Below are 10,000 nucleotides of genomic sequence, written 5' to 3' on the forward strand. Positions count from 1 at the left end.
ATCTGTAAAAATATGTGACACTTATTCGGTAGCCATGATAAAACTCCGAGTTTCGGATGCCAGGGTGGGAACCCACGCCAACATCTCCTCAGTTATCCAGATAACTGAAGAGATGTTGGCGTGGGCTCCCACCCTGGCATCCGAAACTCGGAGTTTTATCATGGCTACCCAATAAGTGTCACATATTTTTACAGATAAATTCCTCTATTTACATAATATTGAGGTCTCTTTCTTTCTTTTGTTGTCCTTTGCCAGTTCACAGTTGTTTCTATGGGACAGAAAAGTTTCCAAATCCATCATCAATGTTTCTAGACTATCATGTTTTCATCTTTAGGATGAAGTAATGTTGGCATATGTTACTGCCTGCTTCTTTGTAGTAGTCAGGGCCTAAAGTGATTGATGTAAACATCACCACTGGAGTTTAACATTTTATGGATAGATTTATACATCAACAGGGTGCTGATTTTTATTTGATTTGCCATTTCTGTGTTTATTTTGGTTTTGTATGATGCTCCAACATTATTTATCTCTTTTTTTGCATGGAATTCTTTAGAATATAGATAATGTCTTCCTACCTAACTTGGTTTTTCTGTTGTGTACTGTGTAGTGTATTGCAATTGCTTCTCTGATGCAGCACATCACATGAGTTTCTTGTAAGCTATGTTGAGCCAGTGAAAGAATGTCTTAGCACTAAATAACAGTTGTTTTAGCTCTATAACAGTTGGATTTGTGAAGTTCTCTAGCTTTCAATTTTACAATCAACTTTATAAATCACATTGGTTATTGTTTGCCGGTTTAGCTGCTTGTTATTTGTTATTATTAAGGTTTTAATTTTAGTGTTTTTCTCATATATTATAAGTGTTACTTAATGATTTAACAATGCATTTTATGTTCTGTTTTAAAAGCTTTCAGATCAAGTATTCTATATTCTATAGTTAATAGGCATATAATTCACATAATACATTTGTATGCATTTTATCCATTATTAATAGATTTACTATCTAATATAATAGGTTGTATTGGTCAATTAGTTTGTTAAAATATCCATTATTGATAAGTATTTGTGTCATTCTGTAGATTTCATTATCTTGTTCTTTGTTTGTGGAGAATCTAAATGCTTTTCAAAATAGAAATTTCACCACTGACATTTTGCATCCTTGTGGACATTTGTTGTCTTAATATAAGTACAATCATACAATTGTGTCTTAGATATAAATGGACGTGTTGTATCTGCTATTTTCTATCTGAGTATTTATAACTAGAAATAGAATCATTGTGTTGCAGGCAGTTATATTTGCCTTTTTCTAAATGCTAAATTTTAGTACAGAATTGATTTCTAGTTCTTCTAAAAATTGTAAACCTCACAATGTTAACTATTATACTGGCTGTGCCTGTATGATACCATCCTACTAACTCATTATGCACTTACAGCAAAGAACAATGCACCACACAACACAAACCATAACTAGATAATAATAATAATAATAAATGATTCGTAAGCCATACATCTATACTCCAGAAAAATAGACAAATAATGCTAGAAGCAATAGTCATAGTACAGCACAATGCATAAATAAAAAATAAGTGGTTGTGTGGTAAGAAGCTTGCTTCCCAACCACATGGTCCTGGGTTCAGTCCCATTGTGTGGTACCTTGGGTAAGTGTCTTCTACTACAGCCTCAGGCTGACCAAAACCTTGAGACTGGATTTGGTAGATGGAAACTGAAAGAGGCCAGTCATATATATATATATATATAATTAATTCAATAATAGGATAAAATCTTTTACAAGAATTTTATCAAGAAGCTAGTGGGAAAAAACTCATAAGGGAAAAAAATCCATCATTTTTTATTCTCAAGAATATATTTATTTATTTATATATTTATATAAGGGCATTACTACAGAATAATGCCACACACTAGACTTCCATAATAAACACATTTTTACCGAATGCGAGGAAAAGCAACTCTTAAAAAACCAACCTTTTAAAAATGAACTCAACTATATATCGAATGATTTCATGATTATTAGAATAATATGTAACTTTCGATCATCAGTATAGTATGGTCAGAATATATAAAAATAAACAAAATCCTCAACTTACCAAAATCAGAAATGCAATCTAGTCTGGGAAAGTAAGTTATGGTAGCTTAAAAATCCAGTGAACAGCCAGTTAATGTATTTGACGAGAAGGTAAGAAGAGGTATAGACTTATAATGTAAAGGGCAACTGGAAGTTCCTTCAGAACAACCTATTGAGGGTAATAACTAAATCTATGACTGGTGCAGCCAGACCAAGAGTGACATGATGGATGAAAAGTAAAGCAAATAGAACCATTACAGCAAAGAGAAAGGCTCAGAAAGATTGGAAGAATGGTGGCAGCAGAGAAATATACCAGTTGGCCTTATAGGAATGGGGGTTATACATCATTAGATGTACACCTGCTTTCCCATATTAAATTAGGATTGAACGGAACGCAGAACTCCAAACTATCAACTCAACAATATTTATTTAAGGTGGAAAATATACAGCTTTACTCTTGGTTGTTGAGACACCTTCTGTGTGTGAGAACATGGTTGTTGAGACGTTGGTATGTTGATGTGAGCTGTCTAGCGTGAGTTCGAAAGATGGAGAGAGACAGCTAGACACGTCCTTGCTCAATCGCTGGCCAGTCGAGAAAAAGACAGAATAAAGCGGGAAAGCTTGGATGTTGAATTCCACGCATGCATGAGACTACGCATGCGCACAGCATTACTACAGCCTGAAGGGAAGTGACAAAACAGATCTATCTAGCTAGGGAAGAAGCAGAAAGGAAAAAGTTTGATAATATTCTATGGCATGAGGACCAGAGGTGAGGTGTTTTGGATTGCAAGACAGCATATCAGAGAAAATCATAATGTTGTGGGAGAGAAATGTGTACATTTATACTTAGTGGTTCTGAAAAGCAAAAGGCATGGAAGTGATACTATAAAAGACTGTTAATTGTGGAGGATGTACGGGAAGAAGAGAGTCTTCCTAATGTAGACTCGACAGAGGGACTAGTTATCCTAATTCACTGCAGTACGATTAGATAAAGCAATTAAGGATATGAAGACAGAAAAAAACCCTGGTTTATGAGGAAATACTACCATGATGCTTAAAATATCTGGTAGCGTGGAATACAGACCAAGCAACTTCTAGTCACTTGCATAGTTAATTATATTATCCAGGAATGGGTCATACTCAATGACTAGTGTAGTAATATTATAGTCAATTGCCAAAAAGGTAAAGGAGAAAGCTGAGAGAGAAGTCATTACATAGGTATCAAATTGCTGGACAAGGTCATGAAAGTTAAAGGCAGGGTTAAAGCTCAATTAATTAGGAACAGAATAGGTCAGTGTAATTGGCCTACCTCATCCCCTGAACTTGCTGGCCTTTTTGTGCCAAAATTTGAAACCATCATTACAGAAGCTGAGTGAATAGTGCAATGTTCAACTGATACTTATTTTATCGAACCCAAACGGATGAAAGGCAAAGACAACCTCTGCAGAATTTGAACTCAGAACATAAGGACAGAGGAAATGCCACTGAGCATTTTGCCTGGCATGCTAACAATTCTGCTAGCTTGCCACCTTACTCAGCTTCTAATTATGAGAGCAACTATTCACATACTTACTCCCTGTACCACTCACCCCCATTAGAACCACTCACTTTGCCACCTATATTCTCAATATCATCCCTTATCACCCTATTTTCCACTGAATGCCCCTTTCATTTCCCCTTTTCCCCAGAACAGCCTCACAATTTGTCAATGGTAGCCCTTACCACTGCCCTGTTCATCTCCCACTATTTTCCACCCCAATGTACCTGTGGCTTAATTATATATGTAGATGTAAGAATTGCAGTAAGGTCTGTTAAATAAATTCAAGATGGACAATAATAAACAAATTCAGAGACAAGTTGCAATACACCACAAGGAAGCATTTATTACGACTTCAGAAATTTGATAAAGCAAACTGGTAAAGCATTTCAATCGTCAAAACATAACATATATATAAATGTTCATCAAAATGTAGAATAGAGGTTAAAAAAAAAACCTGAAATACAGCATCACAATAATTCTGGTTACTTCTATTCAAGTGTTAGTAGGACGCTAAGCATAATGTCCAGGATTCTAGTTTGAAATCTGTTCAAACTGAAAACTGCAAATTCAAATCCAAATTGTTTTCACATCAAGGTCCAGGTCGTTCGTAACAAAATTATCCTTCCTGGGGGCTTAGCGAGCCAGAACTTACCATTTTATAACTGACAAACAGACACTAAGCTAGTCCATCATGTTAAAGATGTGGGCAGTCCAAGTAAAACCAAACTGGGTAGTGAAAAGCTACAATGTGGACAGCTAAAGTTCAAGAGCACTCATGCTGCCACTACATACCCATGACTTCGTTTCTAGATATTGTTGAAATTCCAAAGAAGGAGCCTTGGATCTAAGTTAGAAACTGGTTCTTTCTCTATTGACAAGAAATCTTAAAATAAAGCCGGATAATCCTTTCTACTGTAGGCACAACGCCTGAAAATTTGGGGAAGGGGATAGTTGATTACGTCGACCCCACTGCATAACTGGTACTTATTTCATTGACCCCCCCCACCCCCACCCCAAAGGACGAAAGGCAAAGTCAACCTCGGTGGAATTTGAACTCAGAACGTAGCGGCAGATGAAATACTGCTAAGCATTTCGCCTGGGGTGCTAATGATTCTGCCAGCTCACCACCTTAAGATAACACTGAATAATGACATGCAAATATACATACATACATACATACGTACTTACATACAGACAGACAGACAAGCAGGCAGACAGACAGACATATATAATTTATGACAAACATTTGCTTGTGTGGCAATTCACTCCAGCAGGGGTGTTACAAAATAAATATTCCCTGGGAACACACAGCAATTAGTCATGTGGGAATCAATACAAAACTGACCACCATGAACAAATATACCAAAGCAAGTTGATTTATTTCTAACCCATTTAATATCTTTCGAGACATTGAATACCTTGAAGAGTGCTCAACAAGTAAATTACTCCTGGCTATGTCTTGCAGACTTTGTGGTATCATGGTTACTTCCCCTCCTCCTGCTGTATGAGAGAAGCAGCAGGGTTTACTCTACTTTGCCAACACATCTGGTAGAACTTGTAGGGTTACTTCCCCATATCTACCAGTCTGAGTGGAGAGAGAGAGAGAGAGAGAGAGAAAGGGAGCATGCAGAGTTCTTTCCCTTGTTCTACTAGTATGGGAGATTCTACATGGTCCTCTCTAACCATGTGAGTGAATATAAAAGAATATATAAATGTTTATAAATATATATAATATAAAAATATGTTATAGATAATTATATATCTATATGAATATGTATAATTTAAAATGCTACATTATGGTAAATTATATTTTATATGAATAAGTAAAGTATATCCTTATTTATATCTCATGAAAAAGAGATATATTATGATACATCTTCAAAAATATGTACATCAAGAATGAATGTTTGATGTTTAAAATTTGATGAGGAACATTATACTGTCTACTTTTAGGGAACTTTCTGAGCATTTCAGAGAATTTTCTTTTACTCTCTTTTACTTGTTTCAATCATTTGACTGTGGCCAAGCTGGAGCACCGCCTTTATAGTCAAGCATATCGACCCCAGAGCTTATTCTTTGTAAGCCTAGTACTTATTCTATCGGTCTCTTTTGCCGAACCGCTAAGTTACAGGGGACGTAAACACACCAGCATCGGTTGTCAAGCGATGTTGGGGGGACAAACAGACACACAAACACATACATACACAATGGGCTTCTTCCAGTTTCCGTCTATCAAATCCACTCACAAGGCTTTGGTCGGCCTGAGGCTATAGTAGATAACACTTGCCCAAGGTGCCACGCAGTGAGACTGAACTCCAGGACCATGTGGTTGGTCAGCAAGCTACTTACCACACAGTCACTCCAGTGCATATCCATACAGCCACTCCTGTGCCTATGATTAGACTTCGTGCTTAATGTTCTTGCATATCTTCACAAGGAAAGCTGTCTTTATTGTTTTCCTGTGACCCCATCACATCTGTTAAGTGTCTATTGTTTACATTGAGCACACAGGTAACCTTTTCCCCTTCCATGCCGGCTATCTCTAATGAGCGTATATTATATAACTGGTTTGTTGCCTAACATTCCTTTATATAATTTCATGCAAAACCAATTGGTAAGACCAGCCATAATGGACAATTAACACTATAATATTCAGACAATATACCGACTTTGCTAACAGTTATACAAGTGCATCTTCTCCCTGACTTAGATGACTCAAGCAGTATGTGTGTGTGTGTGTGTGTGTGTGTGTGTGTGTGTGTTTATACACACATACACACGCACACACACACACATATATTAATTGTTAAAAAATTGTACAGTATACACCTGGTAGTTTTCTGGTAAAGCAAATTCACTGACTTAGTGTTCATTGGATATTTTATTAATGAGAGAAACAGAAGATGAGTCAAAACAACTGTAGTGGTCAATAAAAGTTCTTGTATCTTCCATCTTCCATTTCTCTCATTAATCAAATATATATATATATATATACATATGCAGATATATGTACACATCAACATGTACATACACACATATAAATATATACACACACACTCAAAGACATACACTCTCATCATCCATAACTCTTACCTGTAAGTGTTTATATCTGTGCACATCTGACCAGATCTCCATAGATGCAAAACTATAATTCTCTATATTGATGTATTTACAGGTGAACATATGTCCCCATGTGTATTTATGCAATATATATATATATATATATACGAGGGAGTGCTGACAAGTTCCTGGCTTTAGGTAAAAGAAAATACAGGAGGACCAGTTAATTATGATTTTATTCAACATATTCCCCTCTCAGATTCACACACTTATTGCAGTGGTCCTTCAGTTTTTCTAAGTTCTGTAAAAGAACTCAGAAGGTTGGGCCTCCAACCAGTCTTTTCACAACACCCCTAAAGCCAGGAACTTTTCAGCACCCCCTCGTATACATAATAGTCTTCACAAAATTCAGCAATAACCGCACTGAAAACATCAATCATTTGTAAAGTCGTAATCATAGATATTTATCTCTACACTTATATACATATACCCTTGTTATACACATGTAGAGTATATACACAACCTTAGACAGAGGTAGAAGGTTAAATTCAGATACATAAGACATTACATAATGTTCAAGTGTTATTATATAATTTCTGGATGGAGCAGTTATATACTTGACAACAAGGATCAGCAAGATGTTCGAAGGTAGTTGTTCATTAGGGTACCAAGGCCCTTTAGTTATATATTGGACGAGTTGTATTTTGGGGAAATTTTCCAAAATTTTTGATTACATCATATAATTAGTTCCCAGTGATAGTTTATTAATTAAATTTCACTTACACTCTAGTATCTGGAAAGCCTCTGTTGCACATAAATTCCATTGTTTTCCTCCACTATCATGTGAAAAAGCAATCTGAATTATCAACCACAGTATCTAATAGTTAATATTCTTATCACATAGCAATCATACTTACACTCCTTCCTTCTAGCCCTAAAACATGGTGGCACCATCTTGCTTTAATATTGTCTCCAATAGCATCGATGTACACATTATCTGGTGTTCAGATTGGTGGCACTCCGTTGCTTACGACGACGAGGGTTCCAGTTGATCCGATCAACGGAACAACCTGCTCGTGAAATTAACATGCAAGTAGCTGAGCACTCCACAGACACTTGTACCCTTAACGTAGTTCTTGGGGATATTCAGCATGACACAGAGTGTGACAAGGCTGGCCCTTTGTATTACAGGTACAACAGAAACAGGAAGAAAGAGTGAGAGAAAGTTGTGGTGGAAGAGTACAGCAGGGTTCGCCACCATCCCCTGCCGGAGCCTCGTGGAGCTTTAGGTGTTTTTGCTCAATAAACACTCACAACGCCTGGTCCGGGAATCGAAACAGCGATCCTACGACCGCAAGTCCACTGCCCTAACCACTGGGCCATTGTGCCTCCACGATGTTCAGATTGAACACTTGTATACAGCATTTCTTTGGAGGCAGTTGTTGTTCCCAGTAAAGCAGTAAAGCAGATACATTCCAATGAGCTCAGTTACTTGAGAAGAGCTGCTATGTCCTATTGTAATACTGAAGTTATTTTACCTAACATTGCAAGTCCAAAGTTTATTATCAAATTTAATTAATGGTCCTCTAGCTGCTAAAATAGTATCTATATCTGATCCAGATGATCAAGAGTTATTCATGGAAAAGCTGAATATCTTATTAAATAGGATGGGGTTAATAAACAAGTAGTAGCTAGAGATATCTAGTTGTAGAAGTTTAATTGATTTTTATCTGTCAATTCCCTAAACTAATCTATAACATCTACAGTGTCAAACCATAAACTAAGTGTAATTTTAGATTAAAGTCAAGGGATTACTCTATCTATAAGCTTTTTGCTAATCCTATCTATATCTGATTCAGAAGGGCATATAAGTCTAACAGCTAGATACATGCATGCATGTGCGCACACGTGTGTGTGTGTACATGCATGTGTCTGTGTGTTTGCACTCTATTAAAATTGTGAGCTACAAACAGTGATGTTGTCCCTTCTCCTGTAAACGAATCTTCTACTCACTTTGCTCCTTTGAAGATGTGTGAAACAAGAGATTCCTTTATGTTGAAAACAGATAAGGATTAGTGAGAAGAAGGGTATCTGGCTGTAAAACAATGCCTCAATTATATAAGGATCTAACCCATGCTAGCATGAAAAACAGACATAAAACAAACTGATGAATGAGGATATATATATAAATATGGATGTATATATATGTATTGGTAACATATTTATACACTGAATGACACCTTGGGCAAGTGTCTTCTACTACAGCCTTGGGTTTACCAAAGCCATGTGAGTGGATTTGATAGACAGAAATCGAAAGCACATCATGTGTGTGTGTGTGTGTGTGTGTGTGTGTGTGTGTGTGTCCTTGTGTCTGTAGTTGTCCCCCAACTCTACTTGACAAGTGGTGTTTGCTTGTTTACATCACCATAACTTAGCAGTCCGGCCAATGAGACCAATAGAATAAGTACCAGGCTTAAGAAATAATAATAAGCACTGGGGTCAATTCTTCAAGGTGGCACCCTAGCATGGCTGCAGTCTGATAACTGAAACAGATGAAAGATAAAAAATATATATGTATTTAAAGATATACATATATATATTAAAGTTAGATGAAGCTGGTTTATGGGATTATCTTACGTTTCACGTCCATGGCTTTATGGTGTATCATCAAATCCCAAAATCTGTTGGCTAAAGGCCTCTCTAGAATATGGAGGAAGAAATGAACTCGTGCTTGCATTACACGAAATCGCTGCTAGCCTATTGGAACCCTCAAGATAGCAGGGCCACAGGCGATCAACAGGCAAAGGGACACAACCCCTTTGTTGACAACAGCGATCGATAGTCAAGGGGAGACAATCGACTTTGTTGACATTGAAAGCTCAATTCCTCCTCCATATTCTAGAGAGGCCACTCACTAGACGAGCCTTTAGCCAACAGATTTTGGGATCTGATGATACGCCATAAAGCCAGGCCCTTTATGGGCATGAAACCTAAAGTATTCCTATAAACCAGCCTCATCTAACTTTAATATATACTGCTGTATAACTTAGAGTATGCTTCTTTCTTCAGATTAATGTTCACAGATGATATATATATATATATATATATATAAGAATTTAAGGATTGGAGAAAACGCATGTTATAATTACATACTTTATTCCTACATATGTTTCAAAGGATTACAACCTGTGTGATCCATAGGGATCTTTGATATTAAAATTGTAACCTTCTCATCAGGGAAAGCATGGGAATCATCTTAAACGTAAGACATTATGACCGATTATGAAAACAATAGATGGATCCATCTATTGTTTTCATA

General features: G+C 36.7%; 1 protein-coding gene and 1 long non-coding RNA gene across 3 annotated transcripts in view; both read right to left on the reverse strand.

Annotated features, from left to right (window-relative positions):
* The window catches only part of LOC106882402 (transmembrane protein 8B), an 81,700-nt gene extending 81,009 nt beyond the window's left edge, over positions 1-691 (reverse strand). Inside the window, exon 1 of the mRNA XM_052976394.1 lies at positions 576-691. The gene's annotated coding sequence lies outside the window, so the exon portion shown is untranslated. The remainder of the gene's footprint in view (positions 1-575) is intronic.
* A 1,798-nt stretch (positions 692-2,489) lies between these two features.
* Positions 2,490-9,454, reverse strand: LOC128250715 (uncharacterized). Of its 2 annotated transcripts, none has more exons than XR_008266721.1 (2): positions 9,319-9,454; positions 2,490-2,788 (listed from the first exon to the last, which is right to left on the reverse strand). It is a non-coding gene; the product is annotated as an uncharacterized LOC128250715 (long non-coding RNA). The 2 variants fall into 2 exon arrangements; XR_008266722.1 differs by having other exon boundaries at positions 2,490-2,792.
* Positions 9,455-10,000: the final 546 nt, after the last annotated feature.

This window comes from Octopus bimaculoides, chromosome 24 (assembly GCF_001194135.2).
Source record: "Octopus bimaculoides isolate UCB-OBI-ISO-001 chromosome 24, ASM119413v2, whole genome shotgun sequence".
In the NCBI taxonomy this organism is placed as follows: Eukaryota; Metazoa; Mollusca; class Cephalopoda; order Octopoda; family Octopodidae; genus Octopus; species Octopus bimaculoides.